The following is a 16,906-nucleotide window of genomic DNA, read 5'->3' as shown; positions in this document are numbered from 1 at the left end:
CATTGTCTCCCGAGACAGACAGATGCCAACAACAACAAAAACAACTCCCATCATCCTTGACCACACTGGCTGTCCAACAACATCTGAAGGACCACAGGTTTCCCAACTTTGTTTTACACAGACCCTGTTCACAAAAAGGAGCCACAGAGGTTGCACTTACATCAGTTAGGATGCTTGAAAAGTTGGAAAGCTCACTCTCTTTTTACCAACTGCCTGTTTCATTCCCCCCCCCCAAAAAAAGAAACCAGCTCCATTTCACCACCTTTGTGGATGGATTTTTAAAACACTCCTACAGATAGAGTTCCACTGCCCTACATCAGATCCCTACAAAAGGCAGCCCCCAAAGACCCCTTTCAGAACTCAAAGATTGCTCTCCCTTCTCCGTCTGAGGTTGCTTCCAAACAGGTGTTTATTGTAGGATCCTCATGCTTGCTTCCCCACCCCCACTTTCCGCAGCATCCACATGATGTCCTTGGCATCAGTCTGCATCCCACCTCCAACTTAATCTGGGTTTATCATTTCTAAGAAGTGAAAATACAATAAAAACCGTTCGCAATGACTTGTTTGTGGAATCTCAACAACCCAGTTGTAAATGTAGCCCCAGACTAGAAGGAGGAGCCTCTTGAGAGTCCCATGGGCTGCAAGAAGATCAAACCTATCCGTTCTGAAGGAAATCAGCCCTGAGTGCTCACTGGAAGGACAGATCGTGAAATCTGAGACTCCAATACTTTGGCCACCTCATGAGAAGAGAAGACTCCCTGGAAAAGAACCTGATGTTGGGAAAGATTGAGGGCACAAGGAGAAGGGGACGACAGAGGACAAGATGGTTGGACAGTGTTCTACCAGCATGAGTTTGACCAAACTGCGGGAGGCAGTGGAAGACAGGAGTGCCTGGCGTGCTCTGGTCCATGGGGTCACGAAGAGTCAGACATGACTGAACGACTAAACAAGAAGAAGAAGAAGAAGAAGAAGAAGAAGAAGAAGAAGAAGAAGCCACAATCATAGGTACTCAAGAAGAGCCCTATGGGATCAGGCCAAAGGCCCATCTAGAACATAATCTTGTTCTTATAGTAGCCAACCAGAAGCCTATGTGAAGCCAGATGCTGCAACACTCTCCCTACTTGTGATTTCCAGTAACTCCATCTCTACCCCTTTGTTCCTGTATGGTCCTTTATAGGAAAAAGGTTCCCCACCTGAACAGAGAGACCTTGATTTCATCAGCTGTAGGGGGAAATATGTCCCTGACTTTCATTCAGAACATACTAAGTAAAAAACAGGTATCTCCTAGTTAGTGTAGGCAACTAGCCACAATCTCTCTAAGGAAAGGATGTGGCTGGCAAGTTTGACCAGTAAGATATTTAGGCTGCCTTTCTGGTTCCATTAACCCTGTCCTCTCCAAACACAGACTCCATAACAGTTACCGTAAGTAGCAAACTCACAATGATAAATTTGTAACATGTGTTGGTCTTCTCCTTTAACTGGGAGAAAATCTTACCCTTTATCATTTATAAACTTTCTCTTTCCCAGTCTAAAATGTGTTGCCTAATTCAGCAAGGATTCCTTTTTTACAGCACAATCATAATGACAATCTTATAAGTCTCATTGAATTGAATTGGGATTACTCCCAGGTAGGTGGGGTTAGGATTGCAGCCGTAGTCAATTAAAAAAATGTCCATTGGTTAATCTAACTAATCTATCAATTTAGTGCCACATCCTTGCATTTTACCTTCAACCATCATATCATGCGAAGTTCAGCTCCTAATGAATGGAAGTTCAAACATGAATCCAGCTCAGAATCGACATAGTCTACTGGTGGCAAGGACGGCAGCAAACTGTTTCATCACCTTGAGCAACCAGCAGCATTACATATTGCTGTGACATGCTCCCATGCATGCCTGCTTTTTTCATATTCAGATACTGTATATCTGCCATTTGAAAGGCATTATTCAATTCATCATCCCGCTCTACCTCTGCAGCAGTAAAGATACTTTAGGCAAAGGGTGTCCTTTTCTGTTGCTCTATTTGTTGTAAGAACATTGCTGCATTTTCAACGCACCATGCTTTGCTTTGAGCATAAGAAAAACCCAACAGTACAAATAAGAGGAGATCATGTGGAATGCAGCAAGATACTCAAATTCACCCAGGTGCATCGCAAGGCAGCCTTCGGGGTCCACTACCACAAAAAAAGGACTTTAAAATTCTATCATTTAAAAAGTTGTGTGGTGACGTTTAGCCTTTATATTGTTGTCCAAAGTTAACTGGCAAATTACATGAGGTGAGTGGCAATGATGTCGGTGGACAGATTTACCACCAAGCTGACATCAGCCATTTTGTGTAGATGGTTGGCTTGCCCACATACCTCTTGAATGGCAATATCGTGTTTTTTACATAACTCTCTACTGTAAATATTTGAGAATATATGGGAGCAAATACCACACCCTCTGCTTCAAGCTTCCATTGCACAAGCCAAGTAGTATATTATACTTTGTCCAAACTAAACATTACAGAAAGCACAACTGCTATTTGCCCCAGAGCAATATAGTGGGTACTCAGCACATCAGATGTTAAAACACAATTCTGTAGTGCAGTGGTCACCAACATTTTTGGGTCCATGGGCACATCTGTAAACCAGAGAAAATCTCATGGGCACTACAAACACCCTGAAACCAAGCACGCACAGTCTTTTGGCTACAATAAAATGCTTCTTTCAAGCTTAATTTCAGTGTGGGTGAGGAAGGGACCCTGTGGCCACCAAGGAAAATCTATGTGGACATATGTGCACCTGCATGTGCACACTGGTGACCCCTAAGGCAATGGGCAGTTTTTATTCTGCAGCTTCCTCTCACTTTCCCACATGCAAAATATTCAAATCCCCAAGGTGCCATGGTATGTGTGTGCATCCATCTTCCTTTCTTCTCTACCACTGTGAAGAGCAGGAAGGGACCAATATGGTGAAAGCTAAGACCATAAATTGTGGCAGGGGGAGTATTGAGGCTCTGAGCTGTGTAGGGCTTGGGGGGGATAATAATTTTTATTAGTTTTCAATTACAATAATCCAATAATAGCCTCGTTATAACAATGCCAAATTATAATACAGTTACTAATACCAATCATTCAGATGCCAAATTATATAATTTAGGTCTCCCACCACATGATAGAATTGATAGTTTGATGATTTACTTTATTTCTGTGTTCCAAAATCTTATTAATTCCAATTACACTCCAGTCAAAATAACAATCCCTTATACAACTGCAATATTAACGGCTTCCATACATATTGACACATTAAATTATTTATAAAGCTGCAAGTGAAGCATTCAAACTATATCCTTGTTCTTACCGTGTGTGGCAATGATTCTGTCCGTGATGATATATCTTGCACCACCTGGAGATTGGGGTGGCATGCAACTAGAGTTTACCACTTAACCTACACCATCTGGCTGGTTCTCCTGCACTTTTGCATTTGCCCAGGGAGTGAGCAGCAGGGAGAAGAGGACAGGCTTCCTGCCCCCCATGGAAAAAGAGCCCCCCATTGCAGTAATCCAACCTAGAGATTACCAGAGCATAGGCCACAGAAGTTAGGGTATCCCAGTCCAGATAGGGGCATAGCTTGGCCACCAGCCCAAGCTGCCAGAAGGCACTCCAAGGCCACCAAGCAACAGTAATGGCTCCAGGAGCACCCCCAAGCTATGTACCTTCTCCTTAAGAGTATAACCCCCTCAAGAACAGGCAGTCTCCCATCCATCTGGTCTAGGGAACCACCCACTAACAGTGCCTTATCTGGATTGAGCTTCAGTTTATTGGCTCTCATCCAGTCCCTTACCAAGGCAAGACACCAGTCCACTGCCTTGCCTGCAGATAAAAATGAGAAATAGAGCTGTGTGTCAGCAGCATATTGCTGACAACGCACTCCCAAACTCCAGCTGATTCCACTCAGCAGTTTCATGTAGATATTAAACAACATGGGGGATGGAATTGAACCTTGAGGGACCCCACATTGAAGACCACATTTTGCCAAAAAACATTCCCCAAACATCAACCACTGAAGACAACCATCCAAGGAGGACTGGAACCACTGCAAAGCAATGCCGCAAAAACTCAACTCAGATAGCCTCTCTAGGAGGATACAGTGGCTGATTGCATTGAAAGCCACTGAGAGGTCAAGGAGGATTAACAGGAACACATTGCCCCTGTCTTTCTCCCAACAGAGATAATCATATAAGGCGACCAGGGCAGTTTCTGTGCCAAAGCCAGGCTAAAACCTTAATTGAAATGGATCTAGAAAAGTAGTCTCCTCCAAGAGTGCCAGGATCTGGACATTGACCAGCCACTCAGTGCCCCCCAAAAGGGAAGATAGCAACTGGCCAGAAGTTACTTCAGTTTTCAGAATCTAGGGGTGGTTTCTTCAGGAGCGGTCTTATCACTGCCTCCTTCAAACAGGCAGGAATCACCCCCTCTCGTAAAGAGATATGTTTGTAAGGGTGCCAAATTTACAAAACATGTTTTAGAGGACAAGCTATGGCAAACATAATGCATCTTAATGGAATTGTGGTGAAATGGATGGCAGCTAGAGAAGGAGTTTCATATTGATAGTCATATTCTTACCATAAGGGGTATATAAAATATGGTCAATAAAATATTGATCTCGAAGTAGTCCTTAAGTGTTTCTTGGGCCTTTTTGCAAATTTCCCCATCTCCAAAGAGAGTGTCATTCATTCTCCATCTAAAGGTTCCAGCTGTTGTCAGTTTCATTTCCATCTTGACAGCATTATGGTCAGAGCAGGTCTTTGGGCAGATTTCTGTTTTTTTAACCTTTGATGCCAGATTACTAGAAATCCATATTTGATCAATTCTAGTCCATGTCATTTTTGCTTCAGAGAAGAAGGTCCCCTCCCTTTCCAGAGGGTTCCTAGTTCTCCAAATATCGATCAGATCCATAGTGTCAGTCAGGTCAAAAAAAGTCTTTGGTAGTCTTCCATCATTAGATATTGTTTGTCTTTGGGCCTTATCCATGTTTGTAGAGACGACTCCATTCATGTCACCCATCATTATAATTTTAAAGTCCAAAAAGTCCATTAAAGTCTCATGCAACTTCTTAAAGAATTCAGCCTTCCCCTCATTTGGTGCATAAACTCCAACAATCAATATTTTTTCTCCATAAATTTGAATTTCCACTGCCAGGTATCTTCCTTGGTCATCCTTGAAGATCAATTTTGGTTCAAATTTTTCCTTGACATAAATCACAACTCCTCTTTTCTTGACTCTATCTGATGATATAAATTCTTGTCCTAATCTCTTGTTTGTTAAAAGTTTTCTATGTATCCTGGCAATGTGAGTTTCTTGTAAACAGATTACGTCTAAATGTTCCTTCTTTAATAAATGAAATACTTGGCCCCTTTTTCGAGGGTGGTTCAAACCATTGCAGTTCCAGCTGAAGAGTTGCAGAGACATTTTGGTTACTGGGTAGACCTTCCACCGACTGCACCAAGTTGTTGTTCCTCCTCGGTCGGTGCTCGGTTCAGTCCAAATGATAGATTTGAGATGTCCGGTACTTCCTCCTCGCTGACAGTTCCTTTCTGAAGATCCTCTTGATTTCTTTCCAAAAAGAACTCTTTATCCTGGTTTGTTTTTATTTTAATTTTCTTCCCTTTATAGCTGAAGGACAGCCCTTGTGGAAATTCCCACCTAAATGGAATGTTATTCTTCTTAAGTAGATCAACTAGTTCTTTAAATTGAGATCTAACCTCCAAAAAGTATTTAGGAATATCCTTGAAGATTTGAATCTGAGAATTTTTAATGACCAAGGCCTTCTGGAAATGTAAGTTCAATATTTTGTCTCTTTGTTCCTTTGATCCTAAGGTGATTAAACAATCTCTTGGCTTCTTCCCTTGCTTCCTGCCGATCCGAAAGGCTGAAGTTATCATAAATTCATCTTCCTCTCCACCTAGCTCATCATTCCAGAAGTCTTGAAATTTGTCTGTAAGGAATTCCCCGAGCTTGTCCTCTTCCTCTTCTGGAACCAGTCTTAATTTCAGATTCTTACTTTTCCTTTCCAGTTCTAGTAGGGCTAATGCTGAATCATGTTCATGTACTTTTTTTATAATGGGCGCAAACTTTCCTTTGGTTTCTTCAGCAGTGGACCTAGCACTCTCAGCTATTCTCCTTGTTTCCGTAGATTCTTGAACCAAACGGTTTATAGAATCTGTGTTAGATGAAATTGTTGTTGTATTCAGGTCTAGTCTTGTTGTCAACTCCGTCAATTTCTTTGAGTTCTCTGTAGACTGTTTAGTGAGTTCTGCAGATTGCTTGGTGAGTACTTCTAATGACTGATTTATTTTAAGCAGGGCCTGTGTCATTGACTCCATTGATGCTGCTGTTATTTTTTCTTGTGCAGCTGCTGCTCCTGATAAGGAGCCTCTTTTTTGAGCTTGTTTTTGAGCCTGCTTTGTTTTACTTCTTGTTGAAATCTCTTCTGGCGGGTTGCTCATAACTCAAGGTCATTCACACAGGAAAGTTGCAAGTGGAAAATCCCACTGGATACTCCGTAATTTAACTAAAGCCCTCTAGAGGAGGAAATTGTAACCGTCCAAAGGCACCCAGAACAAAGAAACAGAAAGTCCAAAGGCAAGAGTCCCATTAAAAGTCTTTAGTTTGTAGCACTTTACTGTTAAGATTGTAATCCACCAAAGTCCCGAGTATGTTTCAAAATAGGTCTTATTTTGTAGCCGCTGTCCTTTGACAGCTCACTTGACAGTTCCTTTTTTCAGGCGATCGCTGCTCCGGCAGCCTGGCCAGAAGTATCAGCAGCAGAGGTTTTTTATTCCTTATCCCTTTCTTTTGCAGGTTAAATTAATTCTGTTTCCTCCCCCCCTCTCCTGCACAACAGGGGGGAGACCCTTTCGATGTCTGGTTTAATAAGAGTTAAAAGGAAAGTCCATTTAAACACAGCTTAGTCTTTTCATTGCTCCGTTAATCATGCAGTTCCGGGAGGCTGACTTCCTTAATTTTGCCTTCCCGTTTTCAGCCAAATCTTCTAAATTTTTTAAGTCCCGTCTTACTTTTGCAGTCTTACTCACGGGTATTGTTGTTGCCAGTCGTTGATTTCAGAAAGGAATCGGCGCTCTCCGTTAATGGCGACGCGGCTTCACTCCGTAAGCTGGGTAGCGATCCTCAGCACCGCGCTCACCCCGATGCCGCTCCGGAGCCTTTAAAAAGGCTCTTTCACGATGCCGGGGGGGCGCAAAGGTGCCCACCGAATCTCCTTGCTCACAGGCTTCAGCGCCTGTGATTTTAGGGGTCCCCCGCTTGCCGTAGCGGGTAAGACCCGAACTTACGGAGCAGTCCTGCCTCGGAGCTTGAGGCTAGGACCGCCATCAAACGCTGGCGCCGACCGGAAGTCTAAAACACAATTCTGTAGTGCAGTGGTCACCAACATTTTTGGGTCCATGGGCACATCTGTAAACCAGAGAAAATCTCATGGGCACTACAAACACCCTGAAACCAAGCACGCACAGTCTTTTGGCTACAATAAAATGCTTCTTTCAAGCTTAATTTCAGTGTGGGTGAGGAAGGGACCCTGTGGCCACCAAGGAAAATCTATGTGGACATATGTGCACCTGCATGTGCACACTGGTGACCCCTAAGGCAATGGGCAGTTTTTATTCTGCAGCTTCCTCTCACTTTCCCACATGCAAAATATTCAAATCCCCAAGGTGCCATGGTATGTGTGTGCATCCATCTTCCTTTCTTCTCTACCACTGTGAAGAGCAGGAAGGGACCAATATGGTGAAAGCTAAGACCATAAATTGTGGCAGGGGGAGTATTGAGGCTCTGAGCTGTGTAGGGCTTGGGGGGGATAATAATTTTTATTAGTTTTCAATTACAATAATCCAATAATAGCCTCGTTATAACAATGCCAAATTATAATACAGTTACTAATACCAATCATTCAGATGCCAAATTATATAATTTAGGTCTCCCACCACATGATAGAATTGATAGTTTGATGATTTACTTTATTTCTGTGTTCCAAAATCTTATTAATTCCAATTACACTCCAGTCAAAATAACAATCCCTTATACAACTGCAATATTAACGGCTTCCATACATATTGACACATTAAATTATTTATAAAGCTGCAAGTGAAGCATTCAAACTATATCCTTGTTCTTACCGTGTGTGGCAATGATTCTGTCCGTGATGATATATCTTGCACCACCTGGAGATTGGGGTGGCATGCAACTAGAGTTTACCACTTAACCTACACCATCTGGCTGGTTCTCCTGCACTTTTGCATTTGCCCAGGGAGTGAGCAGCAGGGAGAAGAGGACAGGCTTCCTGCCCCCCATGGAAAAAGAGCCCCCCATTGCAGTAATCCAACCTAGAGATTACCAGAGCATAGGCCACAGAAGTTAGGGTATCCCAGTCCAGATAGGGGCATAGCTTGGCCACCAGCCCAAGCTGCCAGAAGGCACTCCAAGGCCACCAAGCAACAGTAATGGCTCCAGGAGCACCCCCAAGCTATGTACCTTCTCCTTAAGAGTATAACCCCCTCAAGAACAGGCAGTCTCCCATCCATCTGGTCTAGGGAACCACCCACTAACAGTGCCTTATCTGGATTGAGCTTCAGTTTATTGGCTCTCATCCAGTCCCTTACCAAGGCAAGACACCAGTCCACTGCCTTGCCTGCAGATAAAAATGAGAAATAGAGCTGTGTGTCAGCAGCATATTGCTGACAACGCACTCCCAAACTCCAGCTGATTCCACTCAGCAGTTTCATGTAGATATTAAACAACATGGGGGATGGAATTGAACCTTGAGGGACCCCACATTGAAGACCACATTTTGCCAAAAAACATTCCCCAAACATCAACCACTGAAGACAACCATCCAAGGAGGACTGGAACCACTGCAAAGCAATGCCGCAAAAACTCAACTCAGATAGCCTCTCTAGGAGGATACAGTGGCTGATTGCATTGAAAGCCACTGAGAGGTCAAGGAGGATTAACAGGAACACATTGCCCCTGTCTTTCTCCCAACAGAGATAATCATATAAGGCGACCAGGGCAGTTTCTGTGCCAAAGCCAGGCTAAAACCTTAATTGAAATGGATCTAGAAAAGTAGTCTCCTCCAAGAGTGCCAGGATCTGGACATTGACCAGCCACTCAGTGCCCCCCAAAAGGGAAGATAGCAACTGGCCAGAAGTTACTTCAGTTTTCAGAATCTAGGGGTGGTTTCTTCAGGAGCGGTCTTATCACTGCCTCCTTCAAACAGGCAGGAATCACCCCCTCTCGTAAAGAGATATGTTTGTAAGGGTGCCAAATTTACAAAACATGTTTTAGAGGACAAGCTATGGCAAACATAATGCATCTTAATGGAATTGTGGTGAAATGGATGGCAGCTAGAGAAGGAGTTTCATATTGATAGTCATATTCTTACCATAAGGGGTATATAAAATATGGTACTCACATTTAGAGGCACTTAGATATGGGTTCTTGGATACAGGTGCTGGACTTTTTCTGCGGTCTTCATTGCCTTTAGGAGGAAATAATGGGTCAGAGTGTCAATGAGAATCATTTGTGCTTTTATTCAGTCTGGAAATGCAATGAAAGGGTAATAATAAAAAGACATTCTGAATTCTCCCTTTTAGAAATATGTAGGCTTGAATGAACAAAGTAACAAATCCCCTTCCTGGAGGTATAACATATTATGCTGAGGAATAAATATCCATGGATCTTACTCTTTCTTTCTCTGTTACTACGATGGATTCATATCCAACCATTTATCGATTTAAGGCTTTACTTAATTTTTATGGCTTCCCACATGAGGAATATCAGTTGACTGCTGAATGGTTTTGGTCGTATATCATGCAGTAAAAATGGAACTTAAGTAAAAAAAGCTTACATAGAATCTTTCCCACTTTCTTGCCAGAGCAGCTGTTGATGTTATACTAGTGCAAAAAGATCCTGCAGGCAGGACATGGGCACAGAAGTTGTGATCAGAAGTTCCTTCTCCTAGATTAGTTGCTGACCAGAGTTAATGAGCCACTACTGACCATCACTGTCAGTAAAAGGGCCAATAAGGGGGTGACTCACACTCATCCAAGATGGAAACTCAAGATTGTTCCAGGGCATGATCATCTCACCTATCAGGTTTGTTCACTGTCTATCTTTCCATAGGTAAGTGAATGGGAACTGAAGCTGAGTGCCAATGCCCCCTCAAAATTGTCTACCCTGTCTGTGGGCAGAGAAATTTGGGGAGCCATTTCCTCAATTTTCTCCAAGGAATGAGAAATTCTCCAACAATGACTTGGGAAGTGGGGATTACCATTTACAGTTGGAATGACACGTCTTCTTTCTGCTCCCCTAAGTTTTTCTCCCCATCACTGCAGGTTGTTTTGCTGGTAGTTTGGCCACCATTTTGTATCTCTGCAATACTTCAGAATTTAAGTGTTGTTACAGAAGAAGAAGAAGAAGAAGAAGAAGAAGAAGAAGAAGAAGAAGAAGAAGAGGAGGAGGAGTAGTAGTAGTAGTAGTTTGGATTTGATATCCTGCCTTTCACTCCCTTTAAGGAGTCTCAAAGCGGCTAACATTCTCCTTTCCCTTCCTCCCCCACAACAAACACTCTGTGAGGTGAGTGGGGCTGAGAGACTTCAAAGAAGTGTGACTGGCCCAAGGTCACCCAGCAGCTGCATGTGGAGGAGCGGAGACGCGAACCTGGTTCCCCAGATTACGAGACTGCCGCTCTTAACCACTACACCACACTGGCTCTCACACAGAACATTGGGGGAGAGATGGTTGCCACCACAAAAAATGGAGTGAGCCAAGGACCTTCTGCATGAAAAGCATGTGCTTGAACATTGAGCTATAGTTGTTCAACATCTGTCTCTTCTATACCAACATTGCTTAATGTTAATGTTTTATTCTTATCCCTCCTTGCTCACTCTCTACCTGCTTGCTGGTTACTGTTTTTGCCACCCCCTTATCTCACTGAGAAACAAAGCTCTTTGATGGCAAGTGCCTCATAGAAGGAGGTTGTGCCATCTCAGGCTCGAAGCTCTGGGAACTTTGCTTCCCAGATGGAGGAGGAGGAGAAAGGAGTAGTAACAGGGCAGCCAAGAGATCAGGGAGGGACAAGCGTTAAATATCAGTGTTCAATTGATTGATGATGTGCTACAGAAAGTTGATTCTATAAAAATTAAAAATAGACAAAAGAGCTTCCTCTCTGTATTGAATCTGTCTATAGCCCCCTAAGAGAATAAGTGACACATGTTGACATAAGTAGAAAGCTCAAGGAAGCATATTGTAAAACTTCAATGGGGTGGTTTCAGTGGCAGCTGGAGGAAATAGCCAAGCTGCTGTTCTTGGTTTGCTGCTCAAAGACTACCTTGCATAAGAACTGCATTGCAAGATGAGATGAGACCACTTAGTTCAGTGTTCTGTTTTGGACACAGCAACTAAGCCTGATGTTTGAGGAAAGTATTCAAGCAATTTATCAGGGCATGGCATGGGGGAAGTGGGGATATTTCCTTACTCATTCTATAAAAGCAAACCCCGACTTCCACTCCAATGATTTTCCTAAACCCATACTGCTGCCACCATTTAATATCACTTACAACTTTTGCACCCTTTATTTACCAATAACCCTGGTAGCTGTGGGATAAAGCTAGTCACACTCAGTTACTATATTTAACAAAGATATTGGAGTTTACTTATTGCAAGATTATGTACTGCAGAAGCTTATGGTTCCTTTAATATAGTACTGTCTGAGTGCACACTTTGTTAACTTGCTACTTTCATTTTAAATATCAACAGCTTGTTTTAAAACTACAGTGGTACCTCGGGTTAAGAACTTAACTCATTCTGGAGGTCTGTTCTTAACCTGAAACTGTTCTTAACCTGAGGTACCACTTTAGCTAATGGGGCCTCCTGCTGCCGCTGTGCTGCCCCTGCACAATTTCTGTTCTCATCCTGAAGCAAAGTTCTTAACCCGAGGTACTATTTCTGGGTTAGCGGAGTCTGTAACCTGAAGCATCTGTAACCTGAGGTACCACTGTACTACAGTATTACTAAACCCAGACAGCTTTGAGGAACCAGTTACCCTATTCAAACCTTTCTACCTTATTGCCCTTATATTTTCTCTGCCCCAGTTAAGCCTCACCAACACTATAACTGAGGCATAGCTGTCAACTTTTCCCTTTTCTTGTGAGGAATCCTATTCAGAATAAGGGAATTTCCCTTTAAAAGGGGGGAAAGTTGGTAGCTATGAACTGAGGATTCATGTTGAAACCCCATTCCAACCCCTACTAACCTACTGAAGGTCTGTTTTTGCTGCACTGTTGTGGAATCTTCCTCTGACTCCCCTACCAGACACTAAAGACCAGCGTTCCAAACTGCCTCTCACTTCTTAGCACTGGGGTCAGCTTCTCCCCTCAACTCCGCACTCTAAGCCACCATAAGAACATGAGAGCCTGCTGAATCAAGCCAGTAGCCCATCCAGTCCAGCATCATGCCCTCAAGCGGCCATCAACCCACTCTGCCTTTCTCTGGGGGTCTTCTTTCATCTTCCTTGACCATCTTCCTCTGCTGCCTTCTTATTCTGGCTGTCCACCACAAACATCAGCCAACACAGACTGACCCTGACTGACTAGCACCCACTTATTCCGACCCCTCCAGCCCAAGCCAATCACACTCACTTACTGAAAATTCTAAACCAGCACCCACCAATCAGGATGTGCACATCTTCTATCCTTCATTTGCATACTGAGAGTTCTATGTCTAACCTCTTCCCAGTGACAGTTAAACCAACTTTTACCTGACCAGAAAGAAGACTTCCCCCATCAAACACCTCACAAGGTTCCAATGAGTTCTTTTTTTTCTCCTTGCAGTTCTTTGTTGCATCCGCATGTCCCTTCTAGGACGCATGCTTGTCCTCATACTAAGAAAACCCCTGTCCAAGTAAATCGTATTTGAGAGATCTTTTAGGTGTTGTATCTTCTCCCTCCCCTTTAAAAATAGATCCACGTTGGGATGGTTATCCAGGGCTGGTTCTGTCATTTGGCAAAGCCTTGGGAGGAACTAGTTTGTTGTAGTTGAGGATCCTGTCCCATTGCCTGTGCTGGAAGTTAGGTTCAGCTGTCAGTGTGGTTGGCTTCAGTACTTAGAAGGAACAGATCACCATCTTTTCCCTTAGCCCAGGCAGCAAAATGTACTGGGCTGGTGCTGTGCTTATCTGATATTTGCACTTGAACTGGATAATTATGCCCTGTATGAGAAAAACCAATTTTCATTCCAGTATCTCAATTGCAAAAACAGATCACACATCACACATATTTCTGCTCTTTCCTCTCTGCCCACAGACTTTCAAAATGGGTGGTTGCTGGGGGGGGGGCATCATGCTGGTATCTCAGCTTTGAAAAGTAGATCTACCTCCTGAACATGCATCCGAATTTCATCCAGATAGCTTGATGTTAAAGGGAAACAAGTAAACAAACAGAGAATGTCAAGTAGGCATGTTAAAAATGAAGGGCTCGCGTTGCTTTAGCAATTATGCAGCGTGAGAATGGTCAGAAATAAAGAAGAGCTCAGGAAAGTTCAAAATCTCACTTGAGAGCTGCCCAAGACAGGACCTGCAATTTTGATTAATGCAAAGGCTTCACGGAGACCAAAAGTACTCCTTTAGCACCAAACTGTTATACTTTCTCTCCATTTTCTATCCCGGGTCTTATCTCTTCCACGCCCCCTGTGCTTAAGCAGCAAATGAGGCTGATGCTTTCTCCAGATCCTCCTCCTCGTCTCCTCCCCTCCTCATCCTGAATTATCTCAGTCCTACAGCAACGCTAGAAGTAGTTTAAAACAATGATGCATTGTGAAGTGATATTAAGGCTCTTTTAAAAAAAAAAACTATTTGCCACACGCTTTTTCTGGACTGTTACACCTTCTCTATGTGCAAATGAAATTCTCTTCCTGGAGAAAGATAGATGAAGTACAGTTTTTAGTGTTCAATCTCAGGTTGCAGTCAGCCCACCTCTCATTGAAATCCACAGCAAAACACACTTGATTTTAATGAAGTAGTATTACACTCCAGGTAGAAACATTACCATCACTCAATTTGGCAAAGTCAGAATACAGGAAGGGAAAGCAAATAATTCAGAGGCCCTCAAACTGAGCGTTTCGGATGATGGCGGGCAATCTGGCTTGGGTTCTGAATCGATCAATTCCACAAACTGGTTGGAACTTGTAATGGGGCGAAAGTATGTTTTTGTTAAGCACTAAGCTTTCTGAAGCAATGTTACGTGTGATTAGCTCTCCTAACCAGACACTGCTGTCAGTTTCTTGGTCATTGATGTGGCCCGTGTAACTATATAACCATCATGATCATATTTATTTCCTATATAATTCACTTGGTAGAAGTGCTTCCTCCTATTGTGCTCTCTTGGAGACTTTCCTTTCTCCGCCGTTCCTTGCTGCCTTTCAACTAAAAATAAGTCATTCAGTCTGAAAGCGTATGGAAAAATGCAGCGTCTCACAGAGGTGCAGCATAGAGGCTGTCATTTGGACAGGATTGATTCCCACCTAGGATTCCTGAGTCGTAGTTTTTTAGTCCATTTTGAAGCTGGCTTCATAGCTTGCAGAAGCATCTCTTTGGGATTCACTGTTAAATTAGAAATTGGGCTCATTATTCACACTCTTTGGCCCAGAGCGAAATAGCCGCATTAGACATGTCCAAGTGATTAGATATCCTCAGGGGGAGATTGGACTCCTTCCCCCTTTTGAACCACAGACTCTCATGCTACACCATAATCCTGCATTTGAAAGTTCTCTCTATTTCAAGAGGAGTTTGCAGTGTGCCATGGAGGAGGCTGCTGTTTGAAAAACTCAAAGCCCCCTTAATTAATTTTCCCTTAAACAAATACAGTTTATACCTCTGGTTACAGACGCGTCAGGTTACAGACGCTTCAGGTTACAGACTCCGCTAACCCGGAAGTAGTACCTCGGGCTAAGAACTTTGCTTCAGGATGAGAACAGAAATCACGTAGCGGCAGCGCGGCAGCAGCAGGAGGCCCCATTAGCTAAAGTGGTACCTCAGGTTAAGAACAGTTTCAGGCTAAGAACGGACCTCCAGAACAAATTAAGTTCTTAACCAGAGGTACCACTGTAGAAGTTTCTTCATAATGATCACCCAGCTGGATCAAACCAAAAGAACATCTAACACAGTATTTGGCCTCACTGGTGGCCAGCCATATCATGTGGAAAGTTCACTAGTCATTCGTGTTGGAATAACCATCCCCTGCCTCTCCCAGCAGCCACTTCATCCATTTGTACTACAACAAAACATTACCTGACTTAGAACTCTCTAGACCTGACGAATGGAGACTAGGAAGACTTAACAGCTGACTGGATTCAATGCCCATTCATGCCACAACGTGGCACAATATATTATCTTGGCTGAAAGTGGAAATGACAGGAGCCACAAGGAAAGGCTGTAGTTCAATGGTAGAGCAACTGCTTTGTATACAGAAGGTCACAAGTTCAATCCCAGGCTGGGTGAGATCCCTGCCTGGAACACAGAACAGCTACTGCCAGTCAATGTTAGCCGTACTGAGCTAGATGGGACAATGGTTGAATTCATTATAAGAAAGCTTCCTATATCTGCACACTTAGCCCAACTGAAACCAATCTATTTAACAACACAGTAGGCCTTACTGTCTTTAATGGAACTTACACCCTAGTGGCTGGAGACCCTGGTTTGGGAAACCCTTATTTATGGGGGTCCCTTCCAACTCTATGATTCCATCATTCTATCATTCAAGTGTGTTTGGTATTGCAGTCTGTGTGTGCTTTACTCTGCATTGTATTGCAACCATAGTCTTTCACTTATCTGGAGTACATCAAACTCACAAAGCAGGAATCAGCACTTGATAATCCCTTACAGTAGAGAGTGCACTGTAGTTATTCACATTCAAGGCCTTTACCATGGGTAATGTTTTCTTAGCAGCATGCAAAAAGAACTCTACATGGAATTAACATTTAAATGAAGCTATGCTGTGCTTTGGCCATCTATTATATGTGAACTATATGAAGAAAAGAGTGACTCCTCATAAGAGGACTAGGTAACTTGGAAACAAATTCTTTACAGAGGCAGTGTGCGTCCTGTATATCTAGATGTAATTACCTCAACCAAATTGCTTAATCCCATAGCAACTCAAAAAATATTGCAGTGGAATTTCTGATTTCACTGTTCTTACTAACTGCATTTTATATATTGTTGTGTTTCATACAGTATTTTGTGTTTCATACAGTATTTTGTGGTGCTTACTCACAGATGAATGTGCGCAGGACTATAGCCTATCAATTCTATGTGTACCTACTCAGAAGTAAGTCCCCACAAAGTTTGGTGGGATATGGTCCTTTTCGAGTGACCATAGAATTGCAGCATAAGAGTGTGAGCTGGGAACAGGGAAATCTGATTCAAAAGATTTTGAGCCATGAATTCACTAGGTTGCATTAGACAACCATTCTGTCTCAGCGTCATCCTTTCCCACATCTATAATACACACAAAATTCTGTCCTACCTTACAAGATAAATGTACGTGTTGCAATTGTTACTGAGATAATGAATGTAAGATGCTTTGAACAATGATTATGCGACTATCTGAAAGCTAAGTGCTGTTACATTCATTGATGCAGTGCCTAAAAAAACTAGACCAAATCTTCCTTAGTGTTTTTCTTCCTTCTTTCTGAGCTCTCAGAAGAGCAAAAGGAAGTTTGAAGTATGCACTGTATCTAAGACCTTATTGAAATACGCCGTTCTCCCCAGTGCCATCCATTTTTCATAAGTATTGTCTAAAATGACCAAGAGCACAACAGCCTATAATTGTTTCCGGGGTCTGAATTGAAATATTAA

At 42.9% G+C, this 16,906-nt stretch overlaps 1 long non-coding RNA gene across 6 annotated transcripts in view; it reads right to left on the bottom strand.

Moving 5' to 3' along the window:
• The window catches only part of LOC309349697, a 230,293-nt gene that overhangs the window by 159,783 nt on the left and 53,604 nt on the right, over nt 1–16,906 (bottom strand). For 4 of the 6 annotated variants that reach the window (XR_014160098.1, XR_014160099.1, XR_014160100.1 and 1 more), the window contains one exon: nt 9,470–9,535. This is a non-coding gene — a long non-coding RNA (uncharacterized lncRNA). The other 2 variants (XR_014160102.1, XR_014160103.1) reach the window with 2 other exon arrangements.

This window comes from Podarcis erhardii (assembly GCF_964252035.2).
Source record: "Podarcis erhardii genome assembly, chromosome: 9".
Classification (NCBI taxonomy): domain Eukaryota; kingdom Metazoa; phylum Chordata; class Lepidosauria; order Squamata; family Lacertidae; genus Podarcis; species Podarcis erhardii.
This window is presented reverse-complemented; position numbering and strand designations above follow the sequence as displayed.